The following is a 12,436-nucleotide window of genomic DNA, read 5'->3' on the forward strand; positions in this document are numbered from 1 at the left end:
CAGTCCTCTCCTCTAGGTTAGGAAACTGTAAGATATTACTGTTTCTCTGACTTCTGACCAGGAGAGTCAAGAGAAATCCTTCTAAGCAGTGTGTGCTCTAGATCCTCAGGCCTTTCCTCCACAGCTGCCTCCTGCTATAAGAGTCTGATGCTTTGGAGTCTCACATATCAGACCTGTGGATTCCTCTGACTGTGTCAAGATACCTCTTTATTGCAGGGCAAAGCAGTAGCCATCCAATCTCACTTTACCATTATGTTTAGGTACTGATGAAAAATACATAGACTTGAAGAACATTCTATTAAAGGGATGCATGAAGTTTCTTTATCACCCCTATTATTAGAATTATGTTGAAAGAAGAATGGTTGAAAGGATCTGCTATGTTCTTCAAAGAAAGATAAATTTTCAGATCACACCGGTCAATGTGTTTAACAATTCTATCGATTGCTTTTAGACTCAGTTCTAAGGTGTCTCCAGAGGGAGAACATTGCATTGAGTTGGGTTAGAGTCAGAGTAAGTGAAAGTATTGTGAAGATTGCACCTTGGGGCAAGCTAGACTTGCTGATTAGACTGTGGTAATATTACAAGAAAAAAGGAGAGTGCATGATAAAATGCTCTTTCTGTTCACGTTTTATTATCTTTCTCTCACTTTGAAAGAGGTTGTACTGAAACTGTTTCATATATCGATGTGCTATAAAACACAACTGAAAAGCAATGCAGCAAGTATCAGATGGCTAGGCTGTTTCTGTTCTGTCATTATCCCATGCAGCTAGTGCTGGATAGCTTTGGATGGTCTGTGGACATAGAAGAGAGGTTTACTACACATCTGAATTTCCAAATTTCCTGGTTGATCTTTATGGCTTCAGGATTTCTTCCTCCAGGCTGTATTGGACTTTGCTTGTACTTACTGAGTGCTGCTCTACTCAGAAACCCCCAAGAGCTCCTGCTTCTTACTGGTTCTAACATGCATGTGCAGCTCTTGTCCAAATGCCACCATTACCCCTAAGTAACAGTCTCTGCCCTAAATGTCATTCTCAGAGAGGCTGGATATAGTTGCCGAATTGCTGCTGAGTACAGATCCTAAGTTAAAAAATGAATTAAGTCTGGAGTTATATACATTGCATAAAGAAGAAATAACCCAAAAAGTGGAGAGAGATTCCTCTAGCCCTTGATAACATTCGCGTGCACACACACACACACACACACACACACACACACACAAAACCTGGTGATAAAAATCAGACAGTCTGAGACAATAAAATGTAAAGCAGAAGGAACCAAAGGATGCAAACAAATGCCAATTACCTTCTTGGTTTTCAAATGGCAATGTTAAAGAAATGCTATTATTTATCAAAGGATTACTCTAATTTTGAATTGTGCAAAAAACATTAATTTCATGAGAAGACTGACAAAAACAGGAGAGAGGAAGGAAAAGAAGTTAGTAGACCCTTTCAAATGTTCACACTTATAACCTAAACTGATGATGGATTCAATTGGTCAAGAAATTGTACTACCTGATATGCTGAATTTTCAAGGAATGAAAAAATTTAGCCAAGTAGATTAATCTGTATATAAAATATTGACATTCATTACAATGACAGAACAATTAAAGCATTGTATCTGTGTTTAGAATCCAAAAGTACCCCCCAATGACTAAATGCCAATATAGAAGTATAGAATTTAATAGTTATATTCTTTAATGATTTACTTATGCCTTAGAGTGTCATCTTTAGGGAGATGGGTTTTAATTTTGAATAGAGTGGAAACCAGAAAAGTGATGTTGTGCAAAGCTTCATTTCATGTGCTTTCAGGATAACCGTCAACCAAATGCATACACTGATATGCCCATAAACCACTGCACCTCAGCCTCTTAAGTAGAAACAGGAGTGTGGAGAAATATATGTAGGAGAGAAGTAGAATGGAGAGGATAAGGATGGTGGCCATGGGAAGAGAGAAGCAGTTGAGTCCAATGACTTGGCATAGAAATGTTGGTGTAGCAGGGAGTTTGACGTCATAGATAACACTGTTGGTGAATAATGTCTCCACTTAGCATGTGGGGTAAAGCAGGTCTCGGAGAACAACCTAATACTGGCTGTTGACTAATTTAGTCCACTCTAAGCAACCACCTCTTCCTGAGGACAACAATGAAAAATACACAAACACAATTTCTTTATGAAATTATCAGGAATATTTTGCAATGAAAAGCCAAGATTCCCAATATGTTGCTCTGGCAGAGGATCTGAGCAGTGTGGAAACCAGAAACATTCACACAAAGCCAGTTTATCTCCATATTCACACAGCCTTTAACATCTTGTGCAACTGGGATCCATCCTGTTGGGGCAGCCATACAAAAGTCATTTCTTGACACATCAAATCACCAAGGCAATTTCTGTGTCAGAAACAAATTGCCACAACATGTAAATTGTATGCCTCAAACATCATAGCTGTTCAATAAATGCTTTTTGATATGATTTGATAAAATCATATCCAAATGATATGATTAAAAGTAACTTTTTTTAAATTGAGGTAGAGTTGATTTACAATGTTGTATTAGGTTCTGGTGTACAGCAAAGTGATTCAGTTATATATATGTATATGTGTGTATATATATATATATATATATATAATTCTTTTTCAGATTCTTTTCCATTATGGTTTATTACAGGATATTGAATATAGTTCCCTGTGCTATACAGTAGGACCTTGTTGTTTATCCATCCTATATATAATAGCTTATATCTGCTAATCCCAAACTCCCGGTGCATCCCTCCCCCAACCACCTTCCAGCTTGGCAACTACAAATCTGTTCTTTATGTCTGTGAGTCTGTTTCTGTTTCTTAGATAAGTAAAAAATATGGGAATGCTTCACAAGTTTGCTTGTTATCCTTGCCCGGGGGCCATGCTCATCTTCTCTGCATTGTTGCAATTTTAGTACATGTGCTGCCGAAGCGAGCACTAAAATATACTTCTAATCAGATTTTTCTGAGACCTTCAAATTAAAATACTGATGATTGATGATGTTGGTGATGGTAATGATGATGATGGTGATGATGATGGTGATGGTGATGATGGTGGTAGTGATGATGGTGATGGTGGTGATGGTGATGGTGTTGATGGTGGTGGTGGTGACGGTGGTGGTGGTGGTGGTGGTGACGGTGGTGGTGGTGGTGGTGGTAACGGTGATGGTGGTGGTGGTGGTGGTAGTGATGGTGGTGATGGTGATGATGGTGGTGGTGGTGGTAGGTGGTGATGGTGGTGGTGGTGGTGGTGGTAGGTGGCGATGGTGGTGATGGTAGGTGGTGATGGTGGTGGTGGTAGGTGGTGATGGTGATGATGGTGGTGATGGTGATGATGGTGATGGTGGTGGTGATGGTGGTGGTGGTAGATGGTGATGGTGGTGGTGGTGGTGGTGGTGATGGTGATGATGTCAGAAGGATTCTTCGTTTACGGACAAGGCACAGGATATTATCTGTGGTCTGCGCACACTACTCCCCAAAGCTGATCCAATTACCCACCCACCATTGCATATGTGATAATGATGTTTGCCTTTTACTCATCATCAAGCAAATAAGAATAGGCCTTTCCCATGTATTCCAGTAATCACGCTATAATAGTAAAATTAGGTATAGAAACTGTAGTCGGCACATTGCACCACAGCTCCAGTGTCCTGTTAGATAGCTCTGACCCTCGCGCATCTCCAGGCGCCTCTCTCTTCATGCCTGTCATCTACCCCTCTTTACTCAGCTAACCAAGAGTATCAAGATGATCCTTCTACCTGGAATATTTTCCCTCATGCCTCCTCTGGCTTATTCCACTTTACTCTTCAGATCTCAGCTGAAGCATCTCTTTGTCTGGCAAGTATCCCTGACCTAGACTGGGTCAGTGCCTTTCTCATGTGCTCCCAGGACACCTTCTATTAACCCTGTGAGAGCATCTAACACATGCTCTATTGTCTCTGCAATTCGCTTGCCTGTCTGCCCCCCTAGACTGCAAGTCCCCTGAGGCACGCTGCCATCGCTCTCATTTATCATTCTATCTCCACATCCAGCACTGTCCCCAGTCTTAAAAATATTTGATGAATGAGCAAAATACTCAAATACTTTTGCTCAAATACTCTACTTGCCTCTATAAGCATGTTTTTCTCCCATGCAATTCCAGATCTAAAGGCAGACTTACTTTTTGAATTTATTGAATCTCTACTTTTTTCCTGCAAACCAGGAATGTCTGGGGGTCCATAAATCTGAGAGAAATGTATGCAACCTAGAGTGACACATAACAGGATTATTTTCCCCTTGTCCCTTTGTCTTCAGAAGTCTTTTTCTGTGGTTCCAGTATCATATTGTTTCATTTCCCCTCTCTCTGGTACATATAACCGAGTGAAGAGTCACTTTTCAAAATTTCTATGTAATATGCATTCTTTGAGCATAGTTGTAATTGTGGTTTCAGTTGAAATATTAAGCCTAGAAGTGATTTGGAATATCTAAATGAACATATCACAGAAGATTTTATTTGCTCTTAAGAGAACAGGAAATAAGTTGACTTTCTGGCATGGCTAAGACACAAACACATTGCAAAAGTTCATTATGCTAACCAACTGACTTAAGGATATATATACATATAAAATGACAGAGTGATACATCTATTACCCAATTTGCTGTTAGTTATAAGGAAGTTGCTGTCTGGGAAGGCTTCAGAACCCTCTCCAACTCTACCTCCCCTCTGACTTTTCGTTTCCTGTGTCTGGGAACCTCATTGCTTTCTCTCATGGTCCTGTTCAGTAATTATTCTCATGTGAGGTTACTGGGCTAGCCCTCAGCATTTGGCTCGCAGCACAATTATTCCCGCTTCAGCGATGGGGGATGGAAACCATCCACAACCCAAGATCATTCCCAAGGAGGCTGAGGAGGGAGAGATGCTTTCAGTCCCCTTCTCATTAGGAAGGTGTGGGCTGTACAAAGCATTGTGGTTGGTGACATTCCTCCTTCACAGTTCAGACCACAGAAGAGGTTGCTGTATTCTAAACTTCACTTAAATTGTGATGCACAAATGTTTTACTTTTGAAAAAAGAATTTTCACATATACACTGTGTGTGTGTGTCTGTGTGTGATGTTGCGGTAATTCCAGCATTCTGTGTGGTAAAAGCAGATGTCCTGGCTATTTTATTCTGAAATATTTCTATAGTGTCTTCGTCTTTTGAGTTGCTAGCATGTGAGTGTTATTTCTTTATTATCATACAAAGTTTATACAGTTTGTATAAAGTGTGTGTGAACTAAAATGAAAGGGGTATGAAGTTTACTGTCTCTGAAATTGATTCGAAGACGAGTGGTTAGATAAGGAATGTTCTAAGAAATTCTGTCAAAATAAATTTGATATACAGCCTGAAACTCTACAACTGCTTTCTGGATCCACTGTATTCTCTTGGGAGCTAGAGCTTTCTATAGCTACAATTTTATTTTTAACTAGGTCTAGTTTTTCTTGGAAAAACTTTCTTACATTATAAAGTTAATAGTTGAAATTAAACTCAATAATAGAACTGAACATAAGTAGCATTCATTGTTAATATTTGATAGCCTTATTTTTAAATTTGAACTTCAAAAATTTTACAAAACTACATGCCCTAAAAATGTTTATTTAAATTTGGAGGTTTGAAGTACCCAGTGTTCCTGAAGAGGCAAAAATCAAGTGTGCCCTCAGATTTAATATTATTCTTGTGGGTGTGCAGATTTAGAGGTCACTTTGTAGAATTTAAACTTCTCTAAAAGTTTCATTGACATTGTTTGGCATCATGACTTACTTGGAGACTAGGATAAATAACAGAATCTACTCAAATCATGCTTCTCATAACACTTATCTTAAACACAGGAGTCCTGTTACAGGATTGGCCAAAAAGTTCATTCGGGTTTTTCATAGCATCTTGTGGAAAAACCAGAACAAAATTTTTGGCCAACCCAATGTATTTTTTTCAGATCAAATTTTATACTAGAAAGTAATGCAGGTGGGAAACTGATTGGCCATTTGGTTACTCAGTTACATCAGGTCTCTCTTCTTTAAATGGTCCTCATTTATTTGTTCATAAATATTTATTGAGCTCCTACTGTATACCAGTTACTGGGGAAATAGCAGTGAAGAAAAACACTCATCCTTGCCCTCACGGAGTTTGCATTTTGGTAGAAGAACAAGACAACAAGCAAGTTAATAAGTTAATATATAGTACATGAGATAACTGCCAAGGAGAAAAGTAAAATAGAGAAGAAGAATAAAAGAAGGGGGAGAGGATATTCATCTTAGCATGGGTGGTTGAAGAAGAACTCAATACAAGGTGACATTGCATAAAACTAGAACTTAAAAGGACCAAACCATGCCACTATCTAAAGTAAGGGTACCCAGCCAGCAGAAATGGCAAGTGCAAAGGCCCTGATGCAGGAATGTGTCTGGAGGGTTAAAGGAGAAGCAAGGAGGCTATGGTGGTTGAGTGGAAGGAAGAGGAAGAGAACAGTAACAGACGAGGTCACAGGGATACTGGGGTGTGGCAGGTGATGGAGGGAAGCAGATAATGTGGGGCCTAACAATAGGTGACCATATAATTTATTGTCCAAACCTAGATGCTTTGAGAGTGAAAGGAGACACTATCAATAATTGCATCTGGACAATAGGCATAAACCAAGACTGTCCTGGAAAAAATAGGAAGCATGGTCACCCTACGTATACACCTTTATAAAGTCTTTAGCCTTCTTCTCTGAGTGAGATAGGAAGCTTTTAGACAGTTATGAGCAGATGAGTGACATGATCTGGTTCACATTTTAATAAGAACATGCTGGCTACTGTGCTGAGAAGCATTTCCTGAATCGATGAAGGAAAAATATGCAGTCTTAAAATATGTATACCAATTTATAACATGAGAATAAAATGACCTAAAGCTTAATTAGTGTTTACTCTGTACCAAGCTGACTCATTTGATCCTTACAGTAAACTTATCCTGTACAACTGTTGCCTGAAAATGAAGAAACTGAGGCACAGTGTTTAAGGAATGTGCTCAAGATTACACAGTTAGCAAGTTGCAGAGCCAGGATCTGGATCCGGTCTGATCCCAGAGGCCATCCTGTTGGCTAAGCTGCCACACTGCTTCTCTTCCATGTGTCTCATAAGGCAAACTTGACAGTCATCCAAATGTCATTCCTAGAACAGAAATATATTTTCAAAGACTGTGTTCAAAAATAGTAATCCCCTTTTCTCTCCTGCATTAAATCTAATACTTCTTTAGTTGCTTAAGACAGAAATGATACACAATGAGACACAATAAAGGAAGATGTATATGAGAGATTACTCTCCTGAATAGCATTTATGTTGTAAGTCTTGCAGATTGCATGGGAACATCTGGTAAACAGATCTGTGTATTCCATATTCACTGTCATGTTGGTGAGATCAACTGATGGAAGGGAGCCAGAAAATAAAAACATAAACTGAAAAGAAAGGTTAAGTTTTTTGATGAACTGATTGCCTAGACACATACATCTGCTCATCTGCTCAGAAGAACACTTATTGCCAAACTAGTGTCTCATCCAGTTGTCACTGGAAAGGCTAGGCAATCTGTGGACATCAGAGAGAAAAACGAGTTGCCTATGGCTGCTATCCCACAGTTTCAGCTGGGGTACACACACCTGATTTTATTGATAAAACTAAATATTGCATTTCTAGACCTTCCTCCCTGGGAGTTTACCAGTTACATAGGAATTAAGAGGGGAATGTGAAAGCATAATGAATGACATTTGGGAATATGTCTCAAATGATATTTAAAAAGAAGCTAGAAATAAAATACCTAGGACTAAACTTAACTAAGGAGGTGAAAGACCTATACTCTGAAAACTATGATGATGCAAAGAAATGGAAAGACACCCTGTGCTCTTGGATTGGAAGAATTAATATTGTTAAAATGGCCATACTACCCAAAGCAATCTACAGATTTAATGCTATCCCTATCTAAATACTCATGACATTTTTCACAGAACTAGAACAAATAATTCTAAAATTTATATGGAACCACAAAAAAACCCTGAATTGCCAAAACAATCTTGAGAAAAAAGAGCAGAGCTGGAGGTATCCTCCCTGACTGCAGATTATGTTACTGTACAAAGCTGCAGTACTCAAAACAGTATGGTACTAGCTCAAAAACAGACATATAGATCAATGAAAGAGGATAGAGAGCCCAGAAATGAATCCAAGGAGGCAAGAATATAAAATGGGAAAAAGAGTCTCTTCAGTAAGTGGTGCTGAGAAAACTGGGCGGCTATTAATATATGTAAAACAATGAGATTAGGACATTTCCTCACACCATGTACAAAAATAAACTCAAAGTAGATTAAAGACCTAAATGTAAGACCTGAATCCATAAAATTCCTAGAAGAGAACATAGGATATTCTTTGACATAAATCATAGCAACATGTTTTTGGATCTGTCTCCTAAGGGATAAGAAATAAAAGCAAAAATAAATAAATAAGATCTAATTAAATGTAAAAGCTTTTGCACAGTAAACGAAACTATCAACAAAACTAAAAGACAACCTACAAAATGGGACAAAATAGTTTCAAATAATCTAACTAACAAGGGGTTAATATTCAAAATATATAAACAGTTTGTACAACTCAATGTCAAAAAAATAAACAACCCAATCAAAAACTGGGCCAAAGACCTGAATAGACATTTTGCCAAAGACAACATACATATGGCTAACAGGCACATAAAAAAATATTCAACTTCATTAATTATTAGAGAAATGCAAATCAAAACAATGAGATATCACCTCACACCTGCCAGAATGGCTAGCATCAAAAAGTTTACAAATAGCAAATGTTGGCAAGGATGTGGAGGAAAGGGAACTTTCGTACACTGTTGATGGGAATGTAAACTGATGCAGCCACTATGGAAAACAGTGTAGAGGTTCCTCAAAAAACTAAAAATAGAACTACCATATGATCCATCCCTGGGTATATATCTGGAAAAAATGGAAATACTAATTACATGCAACCCCAATGTTCATAGCAGCACTATTTACAATAGCCAAGGTATGGAAGCAGATAAGTGGGTAAAGAAGATGTGGTATGTATATATACAATAGACTATTATTCAGCCATAAACAAGGAATGAAATCCTGCCATTTGCAGCAGCATGGATGGACCTAGAGAATATTATGCTTTGTGAAGTAAGTCAGATATAGAAAGGCAAATACTGTATGATATCCCTCATTTGTGGAATCTAAAAAATAAAACGAATATACATAGCAAAACAGAAACAGGCTCACAGATATAGAAAACAAACTAGTGATTACCAGTGGTTTGGCGTATGGTATTAAGAGATACAAACTGTTATCTATAAAATAGATAAGCAACAAGGATATATGGTACAGCACAGGGAATTATAGCCATTATTTTGTAATAACTTTTAATGGAGTATAATCTGTAAAAATACTGAATCATTATGCTGTACACCATAAACTAATATAAAACTGCATCAACTATACTTCAATAAAATAAAATAAGCTAGAAATCCTCAATTTAAAAAAAATTACATATGAAATTTAATGAAATGGTTTTATTAAATCTGAAGCTATTTGAATAAGGAACTTTATTAATATCCCTAATTTTTTTTTTTTGGCCACACCACGTGGCATGTGTGATCTTATTTCCCCAACCAGGAATCAAACCCATGCCCTCTGCGCTGGAATTTCAGAGTCATAACCACTGCACCACCAGGGAAGTCCCTAATATCCTTAATTTTAAAAGCAACCAGTGGATTTCCCTGGTGGCACAGTGGTTAAGAATTGGCCTGCCAATGCAGGGGACATGGGTTCTATCCCTGGCTGGGGAAGATCCCACATGCCAGAGCAACTAAGCCCATGTGCCACGACTGCTGAGCATGCATGCTAGAGCCTGAGTCACAACTATTGAGCCCATGTGCTACAACTAATGAAGCCTATGCTCCTAGAGCCCACACTCCTCAACAAGAGAGGCCACCACAATGAGAAACCAGTGCACCACAATGAAGAGTGGCCCCCGCTCACCACAACTAGAGAAAGCCCGTGGCAGCAACAAAGACCCAACGCAGCCAATAAATAAATGTTTTAAAAAATTTTTTAAAAATTAAATAAAAGCAACCAGTAAATCAAACAGTATTGAACATGTTCAAAATATCCAAAATCATTCCTTTTAAAGTATAAAAGGTAATGGGCACACATCTCTTTGCCAAACACTGAATAATATAAAATGCCACATCCACTTGAGTTTTATGTCAGATAAAGCAACTCTGTAGAATGTAAAAATCTGGCCACTGTGAACTTTTAACTTAGTTTCACAAAACAAAAATGTCTAGAATACTCCAGGGTTTCTCTTCTAAAATCATGTCATGTATGTCACAAATGCTGTTTCTCTGCCTATTTCCTTTGTTTCCACAAATTTGATGTTCTTACAGAAGCTAAACCTATGAAATTAGGGTAGTGTTACATCATTTAAGAGCCATAATACTTTGTAAACTTTTGCAACATTTTATTGAAGTGTAATATAGATGCAAAAAAAAATGTACTTAAGTGTCAGCTCTGTGAATTTTCACCAAATGAGCACATCTGTGTAACCAGGATCAAGAATCAGAACGTTACCTGCACCCAAAAGTCCCTCAGTCACTAACTACCCAAACTCCCAAAGAGACCACTTTCCTGACTTCTAACAGCATGAATTTGTTTGCCTACTTTTGCATTTTATATAAATGGAACCATATGACATATATTCTTTTCTGTCTGGCTTCCTTTGATCAACGCAATGTTTGTGAGAGTAACCCCTGCTGTTGAGTTTAGTTGTAGCTCATTCACTGTCACTATTGTATAGCACTTCGCTGTCTAAATACGCCACAATTTGTTTCTTCATTCTACTTAGGTAGGCATTTAAATAGTTTCCAGTTTTGAGTTCATATGACTAGTGCATCTATGGACATTCTCATATGCATCTTTCTGTGTGCATATATATTGCTGAAAATATATATATACAGATATATGACTTAACATGTATAAATACATATATATAGCACTTAAATATCAACATACATACCTATAGACTAAATAAATGCTTTTAATATAAATCAATCAAAAATACTTAAATATCAACATATATATTTGTATACTAAATATATGCTTTTAATATAAATCTTGATCCTAATCCTTTTATATTTTGATCATGATTTTGGAGAACCACCAAGGCATAGTACAGTACTGGGAACTAGGCAGAATTTCCTAGACAGAATTCTTTTCTAAAAGCTCTAAAGACCTGTGTAGCATATGTCTGAACTTTGTTCATTATAATTCTCCTTGTCCTTGCAAGCACATCTATTATCTGCCTTCATTTTGGATAATCCCCAAATCAACTCACACATTTACTAAGTGTCTATAAAAAAACACACACAAAAAATCTAGGACAGCCATGCCTTTCAGTGGTTTGCATTCTATGTGAGGATACGAACATATATTCCATCAAGTTAGCCTGAATGCCAGGGGAATTTTATAGTCCAGTGTTTTGTTGAAATTTTTGAGACCACTGAACACAATTTTACTGAAAAAAAAATTTTTTTTGAATGTAAAACACCTATTAACATTTTCTTTAAAAACAGAAAAACTGTCATCTCTCCTTCTCATAAAGTAATATATACAGCTAAACCAAAATAAATCAATTTCGAGACAGAAATAAAATTAGGTTTCAGCATTTTCCATTACTGCTACAGTAAATGGTCATTTATTTTAAAACTTTAAAACACCCCATGAAACACAGATTTAAAAAGCACTGATTAAAAAGCACTGATTTCAGATGGTAAATGTTATGAGAGTTTAAGTTGGATTGATGAAATTTTCCAGACAATCTCTTTGACGTTATTTTTGTTAACTGACATATTTTGGGTATGCCAGTTGCTGGGTAAACCCTGGAGGTTTAGTTATAATCTGGTTACTACATTATTTTAAGACAAAATGGTAAGGAAGGGTTGTTATAGAAATTTACCAAGTTGTAGCATATGAAGACAGATCTACTATAAAAGAAAATCCTTCCTAATATCAACACCAAAATTTGCGTTCCAGCATCCCTAAAAAGAAATTTTACATATGAAAACCACTGACTAGATTTTAAATGAAACTCAACGGTGGTCTTATAAGGCACTTAATACATACTCCCAAGAAGGTTTTCAGAACTGTGTGAAATATGTGAACACTGGGTTTTGCAATCTTGTGATCGTGCCTCTAAACTTAGATGATTTGTTGAAATTTTTCCTGCTTTTTGTTCTGAGGAAATAGTTAGCTTCACAGTAATATTTTTATTGGTTTTATGGAGTGACCTTAAACTTGCCTCCAGCTCCTGAGTCACCATAAAGGAAAGGAAGTAAATCCAGAGGGAAGTTGTGTACATTAAGGTG

General features: G+C 37.3%; 1 protein-coding gene and 1 non-coding gene across 2 annotated transcripts in view; one reads left to right on the forward strand and one right to left on the reverse strand.

The window, feature by feature from the left end:
• The window catches only part of EDNRA (endothelin receptor type A), a 76,524-nt gene that overhangs the window by 7,358 nt on the left and 56,730 nt on the right, over positions 1-12,436 (forward strand). The gene's annotated exons all lie outside the window — the stretch shown is intronic.
• Positions 2,847-2,953, reverse strand: LOC130850567 (U6 spliceosomal RNA). The gene has a single exon (XR_009052937.1). It is a non-coding gene; the product is annotated as a U6 spliceosomal RNA (small nuclear RNA).

This window comes from Hippopotamus amphibius, chromosome 3 (assembly GCF_030028045.1).
Source record: "Hippopotamus amphibius kiboko isolate mHipAmp2 chromosome 3, mHipAmp2.hap2, whole genome shotgun sequence".
Classification (NCBI taxonomy): domain Eukaryota; kingdom Metazoa; phylum Chordata; class Mammalia; order Artiodactyla; family Hippopotamidae; genus Hippopotamus; species Hippopotamus amphibius.